General features: G+C 36.9%; 1 pseudogene; it reads left to right on the forward strand.

The window, feature by feature from the left end:
• The first annotated feature begins 556 nt into the window (after nt 1-556).
• Nucleotides 557-3,095, forward strand: LOC149227605 (uncharacterized; annotated as a pseudogene).
• The last annotated feature ends 4,522 nt before the right edge of the window (nt 3,096-7,617 follow it).

Raw genomic sequence — 7,617 nt, forward strand, 5'->3', positions numbered from 1 at the left:
TTTTATGATATGAAAGAGCTGTTTAAAGTGGGGGGAGATTGTCCGCAGACCAATTACTTGTTTTTAGGCGACTTTGTTGACAGGGGTTTTTACTCTGTGGAGACTTTCTTGCTGCTACTTGCGTTGAAGGTTCGATATCCTGATCGAATCGCACTTATCCGGGGAAATCATGATAGCCGGCAGATTACACAGGTATACGGATTCTAAGATGAATGCCTTCGGAAGTATGGATCAGTAAATGTGTGGCGGTATTGCACAGATATATTTGACTACTTGAGTTTATCTGCACTTATTGAGAACTGTATCTTTAGTGTGCATGGCGGTCTTTCTCCTGCGATATCAAATTTAGATCAGATTAGAACAATTGATAGAAAGTAGGAAGTGCCTCATGATGATGCTATTTTATTGAAGGTTGGAGGCTATTTTATTGAAGGTTTGACCACGTGGCCCATACCATATCAATGTTATTACTCCAACGATGGTCCACGATCAATCGTGTTGGTTATTGTACCTTCCCGATGTGCAAACGAGCACTAAATGAATACAATATTGCCGCATGGAATGGGATCTTACCACGATATGCAGTCAACGCACCATTCAAACATCCATCCAGCGCGAAGGTTCTAGCGGCATGCAGGAGATCCATTATAGATTGGCAGTGCCACGCACCAAGTCAACGCGCTAACTCAGCCAGTCCGCGCCAGTTCAGGAGAAGATCGCGCCAGTTTAGTTCACAAAATTTGGGATAGATCACGCCAAGTTCTCCGCAAGCGCTGCATGATGCCGTGCTCCTCTCCAACTGGCGGAATTGATATCAACTTGAAATTCCTGCTTTTAATATCATTGAAATTCTGTAGAATCTGCAGTGGGTTTTAAGCCAGGCTTTGAATATTGATTTTGTTGGCTTCAGCTTCAATGGAACCCACTGCGCATCCTTCGTTGAAGCTTCAAAAGCAAGCACCCTAGTGTCACTTTCCAGAGCAGCTTTTGCAGAACTCATTCCGCCACCGTATCCTGGAATGATCCTTTCTGATGCAATATATGTGAGAAATATAGTTGACCCATCGGGATTCATTATAGGCAGAAAGGTATAACACTGGATCCTGTTAGTGTTCTTCAACCAGGGTTGTCGCCCCAGTCGTTGTTTCAGTCGACGGACAAGCCTCATTCTCTCTGGGGGTTTCCTGAGAAACCCTTGCCGCCTCCTCCGCCGTCGGTGGAAGTCCTTCCTTTTAAGGATGCTCAATCTGATAAGTATGTTGCTGAGCCTGTCAATTTGCAAGGAGGCCTGACCTAACTCAAGAGTCGAGTGAACACTATGGATGTCTTTGGAGTGCCTTATTTGGATCTAGTTCCTGGAAAGTATAAAGGGGGCCTCAAACTCTGGGAGAGTTCTCCTGATCTAGTGAACACACTTAAGGGAAATTCCAGATGGTCAATTGTCATTCAGGGGAAAGCGAGTTCTGGAGCTTGGATGTGGGAATGGTCTTCCTGGGATTTTTGCATGTCTGAAGGGTGCTTCAACTGTACATTTTCAAGATTTCAATGCTGAAGTTTTACGTAGTCTCACTATACCAAATGTATATGTGAACCTTCAAAATGCTCGTGAGCTTCACCTGATGTTCACTTCTACGCTGGTGACTGGGGAGATCTGCATACTTTACTGTCTGTTGTTGGGGAGGATCAGATTGGTGCAAGTGATATCAATTTCAATTTTTCGGAAGATGATTTGTTTCTAGACCGCTCTCTTAGCCACAATAGCAGTGGTGCTAATCAGGAAACCCAGGTTGATTCCAGCCATGGTCAGCAAATAATACGTACTAGAAAGCTTTCTGGAAGCCGTGCTTGTGAACGTGCCAGTGAACGAGCTTGTGAATACTCCAACCAACTCCAAAAAATTGCGCAAGGAGGCAGGTAAGATTGCATATTTTTCTTAGTGTTGAGCGGATTTTATGGTTAGTAAATCCCGAGATAATTTTGATAAGAGTCATCAGGTATTTGCCACCATTGAGCCCCAGTGTGCCATCATGCCATCATTTAACCTGACCAATTGCCACCGTTAAACACATATCTGCTGAATCCTTGCAAATATCGATAGGCCCTGGCGATAAAACAGAGTGGAAAAATTGTAATAATGTGGTCATGGATTTGTAAAAATATCTGGAGCATATCTCAGAAAATCAACATGATCAGCTTCCAAAAAGCAAGGAGTGTGCCCAACGCATAACATGTAGAAAATTCCAACTCAGAAGCACGATGCATCAGAAACCCTCCAAAGATTCGGCCATCCTATGGTTATTGCTGGCGCTTGTGAGCTTCCATCATTATGAGCTGGTGCATCACGGCTAAAAACATCAACAACAGCCGTGGACAGATGCGGACAGATGCGTTCAAATGGCTACTGTGAGCGTGAATTTGTTGGGAAAAAAGGTTGATTACTTAAATGTATCAAGAACTAACAAAGCCGCAATCACTTGTGCTGACAGAGTTCCACTTTTTGCTGCTCTGTGATAACAAGGTTAAGGTTGTAAATAGAGTGAATCAAAAAGTCAGAGAAAAATTGCAGTTTGACCATGATTTTGACTCGATTTCTGGCGGAATTCTTGGACTTTGCAGTGATGCTACTGTTGGTGTGTTCTATGCTTATGATGAAAACCCCATATTTAGATATCTGTGCATGATGAAGGCCAAGATATGTGGCAGGTTTATTTAGAGTTGAAGGAATATGCTGCTGCTTTAGAGCACTGTCAGAATGCACTTCAGAGAGACCAAGTATACTTGGCACAGCTGTGATTCTCCTACAGGCTGAAGCTGCCTTCTCTACTAAAGATTTCATGAGAGCAGCATCCTTTTATGCCAAGACAAATTATATCTTGTCATTTGAGGAAATTGCTTTAAAGTTTGTTGCTGTAGGTGAACAAGATGCTTTGAGAACCTTCTTGCTAAGGAAGCTAGACAATCTTGGTCGTGAGGACCGTTCTCAAATAACAATGATCTCTACTTGGGCTACTGAGATCTACCTTGACAAGATTAATCGTCTTAAGCTGGTGCAGTGCCATCATCTTCAGATGAAAATAATACTGATATTCAGTTGAAGCGCCAACTTCAAGACACTGAATTGAAGATGGAAGATGGCAATAAAACAATGGGAAAATCTCGTCATGCTCATGTTTGAAATTCATAATGAAAATGAGACTACACATGGTCAGTTTGGGGCGAAAAGGTGTATTCTGGGGTCACGTGTGATCCTTGTTGGGGACATCTATGTTGAATACCAGAGACTACAAGGTGAAGAATTACCAGCTGGTGAAGAAGCAAGAGGTTCAAGACATGAAGTTGTAAAAGAAGTCCTTCCTATATGTGCAGTGCTTGCAACTTGTTTCTTTGTGCGAAGGCATCGATTGAGACATGTTGGACATCGTTCACGTGTTGGTGCATTTCATGGTATGAGCGGTCGATTGGTAAAAACATTACCTAGTATGATATTCAGTTCAGTGGTGGATGACAACTGCGCATCCGAGACATGTGCAATATGTCGTGAAGACTATAAAGCTGGGAGAAATTGCGTATCCTCCCATGCCACCATAAATTCCATTTGCTCTGCATAGACTCCTGGCTCTCAATGTGGCGGACATTTTGTCCAGTATGCAAGCGTGATGCGAGGATAAGCACTGAACCTCGAGCCTCAGAAAATATCTCTCTCTTATCTTCATCCTTGTCAGTTCCTGCTCCGCTTTTGTCAGTTGGTGCATCATCTCAGTCATCTCTAATTTTGACCGATTTCTGGATCCAAACATCGAGGATTTGCATAACTGAATCCTATGCCGCCTATCCAGAACGCAGAAGTCGATCTTGGCTTTCTCGGTTGCGTAGGGATCCTCCTGGATCCAGGGCACAAATGAAGACAATCATTTCCATCATTCTTGCCGGCGCTCAGCAGTTCTATGGTTTGGCTTACGGTTTGTTTTTTAATTAGTTTTTTTTCTTTATTATTTAAAAAAAAAAATTCAAAAACAAAAAAAAAAATCCATATAAATAATAAATTAAACACAATGTTTTAATTTGTTATTTAAAAAAAATAAAAAAAAATTGTGTGTCATTTTTAATTTTTGAATAAAAATAAAAAAAATTATTTTGTAGTGTTGTTTTCTATTTAAATAAAAATAAAAAATATTTTGTGTAATATTTTGGATAATAGAAAAAATCAAAACCACACAAAATAATTTTTATTTTTATTTAAAATAACAAAATTTCCTTATTTTTTTTTTTTTTATTTTTAATTAAAAAAAAAAACTAACTTCATTTTAGTGATAGTTTTTCTTTATTAGGTTTTGATAAATAAAATTTTGTTGATTTTTTTAAAAAATATTTCAACTTAAATAATAAATTAAAACATTTATGTTTTTAATTTATTGTTAAAGGAAAATCTAAATAAATAAATAAAATCAACATAAAAAATTAAATAAATATGTTTACATTTTACTTATTACTTTTAATATTTTCTTTTTAAATTTGTTGTTTAAAAATAAAAATAAAAAAAATAAAACAAAAATTCACAAAATTCACACAGCTTTGAAAATAAAAAATGGAATACTTGGAAACAAATTTTAAAAATCGATTGGAGGATTCTTTCGATAGCTTCAAATTGGCTCTTTGTGTCAGTTAACTCATGAAATGCTTTTATGTGACATATTAATATGCAGAATGGTGCCCATACTTCTAATGTCAATCTTTTTGCTGAGCACATTTCATAACACAAATAGGGAGTATTATTTTACATGGTTGTTTTTAAGAATGGATTGAAATTGATATCATGAATTGAGCTACTTTCAACGCTTTGATTTTCTTCGCTCTGTTTTATTTGGTACGGAATTTTTGCGTAAGAGTCATGAAGGATATGCGCAATTCTTCTTGAGCACACTTATGTTTTCTTTGTACCAAGTTTTTTACAGGTTACAGGATAATCAAGTGATCATAAGGAGATTACATTATGTGCACAATTGGTCTTCCAAAGACTAATTCATGAAAAAAATTCTCAAGACAAATCCATCTCCACAACCACTACCTTCCACCTCCCTTTCTCAAAAGATTTTGAATCCCACCAATTGTACATCCATAAAGCATGACATTTCCATATCCATTTTTCACAGCAAGAGTTCTTATTCATCCACCATGCATTTCCTTACATTCATTTCTTACAAGCTTATTGCCATTTCCATTGTCTTCACCATTCCCCTTCATTTCCACCAATAAAACTCTGCTTGAGTCAAAGTCCTAGAGTCTATGTATCATTGAAAAAACACCTAGAGGCTTGCATGCCTTAATGGCAAGTACTCTTGCCAATGAACAATGGGAGTACATTAATATCCCTTGTTCGTTGGATCTTGTAGGTGACTCGACTACGACAAATTTATTCATACCTACAAAGATGTGTTAGGCATCCTGACTCCCATTGGAATCAATGGTGGGAGCTCTTGTGTTGGCTAGGGGCATTCATTAACGGCCACTAAGTCAACAACTTCTTGCTATGTTCGACATCGACACATTTAATCACATAGTAAGATTTGTGCCATCGAGCGTTGAAGACTTGAAGACCCATATTTTGTAGCAGATGAAGCCAATTTCCATTCATTGTATTTCCATTCATTGTATACATTGTATTTCACTTGAGGACAAGTCAATAAATAAGGCTGGGAGGAAAATGTAACTTCTATATTTTGTATACCTTCCAAGCCTTATATATTTTCAACCATATTCAACAGACTCATCAGATTCATCATCCAGCAGCAGATACAACTTTCAGCCATGTTCAGCAGACTCCTCAGATTCATCATCTAGTAGCAGAGGATCCAGCTGCCGATACGACAATACAGATCCATCTTTCATCCACAACTTGAAGAAGAAGCTTCAGCGTAGAATTGTGGCAGCTGAACATGCATGATTCATCCACTTCCTTAGGTAAGTAAGGTATGATGTTTTCTAACCTTTAATCTTGAAATTCTTTTTAGATGCTAAAATGATGATATTTGGAAAATATTCCATTATTTCACTATTTCCTTTCTCATTTAAAATTGCCAAAAAGGGGAGGGGGAATTTCACACTTCATTCTTTTTCCTCATTCATATTACATCTTAACCCACATAGTCTTCCCACAATAAAAACTACTACAAAATGATGAGCATATGATTGATCTCAACACAGTAAATAATGATTGTAAACACAAAAACCAATCATTAAAAAGAGATCTCAACAAAGTAAATAATGATTGTAAACACAAGAACCAATCATTAAAAAGAGATCAAAGTAAATAATGATTGTAACACAAGAACCAATCATTAAGAAGAGATCAAAGTAAATAATGATTGTAACACAAGAACCAATCATTAAAATATGTCAATGCTTTGCAAACAAATAAAAGTTATTCAAAGATGTGCAAAGTTAAAAGGAAGTCCATGATTGAAAGATGTTTGTTACACAAGAACCAAACATCTTGTAAAAGGAAGCTCATTTAAGAATCAAATCAAATAAGTCATTGTAGTAGCTTGCATGAGGACATGCAAGAACTTCAGTTGGGGAGTATGTTGGGCTCCAAAAATGGCACTCATTACCATACATTTTTCACCTATGCTTCCATTATTTCGCTCACTATTCATCACCTTGTCACTCCATTTTCCCTACTATTCACCATTAATGGGTCTCATTTATATTTTCCAAATATTGTTTATTTTTAAGCATTTTTGAGAGAAATTCTTGATTAAATATTAGAAAATAATATATTTTACTTTATATATGGAAAGTGGGTTGTTTTGGTGACATGTGTAGGTTCCAAGGAAGCTTCCAAGACATCTTTATGTGGCCTTGAAGGATCAAATTCGAATTTGATAAGATCAGCCTCATGGAAAAGATCATGATCTCATGGAGAAGATCATGGACCTCATGGAGGAAATCATGGAGGATAGGGTTATGTGTCATCATTGGTTGAGAAATATGTGGGTCAAAGGAGAGAATAGTGGGTCTACATTTATGAGGTTGTTATCATAGTTTTTGTATAAATAGGAGCACCTCCTCCATTCCAAAGAGAGGACTCTTAGAGCATTGTATCCAATTGATGATGGAATAGAATAAAGCTTCATTTTACATATATGTTCATTATGTAGTTTTAGATATAAGTTTTACATATATTTCCATTATGTAGTTTTAGATTTAATTTTCCTTAATGTAGTATATGGAATAATTTGTCTTGTTTTTAAGAGAATTGAGCTCACTCTAAAAGGATGAGAGAAACATTTTATTTCATATTAGATCTTATTTCATTTAATTGGTTAGATGTTTGATGTTTGAGGATTTGTTTGAGATTGATGAATGAGTTTTAAATTAGAATCTTATCAGCATATGAGAGGACAACTAAGGGTCTAAGTTAGACTCTCTCTCTCTATTTGATTTGCATGATAATTGAAATTCATTCTTTTGCTTCTATGTTTCAAGTATCATATGAGGAGATACCAAGAGTCTAAGTTAGGCTCTCTCTCCATTGATTTATATGGTAATTGAAATTCATTCTTTTGTGTTTATGTTTCAAGTTATTTCATTTCTTATGCTTGTGAATGAATCTTAGTT

Source organism: Pinus tabuliformis, chromosome J (genome assembly GCF_031772625.1).
Source record: "Pinus tabuliformis cultivar Carrire ecotype Pingquan chromosome J, CPIR1, whole genome shotgun sequence".
NCBI lineage: Eukaryota > Viridiplantae > Streptophyta > Pinopsida > Pinales > Pinaceae > Pinus > Pinus tabuliformis.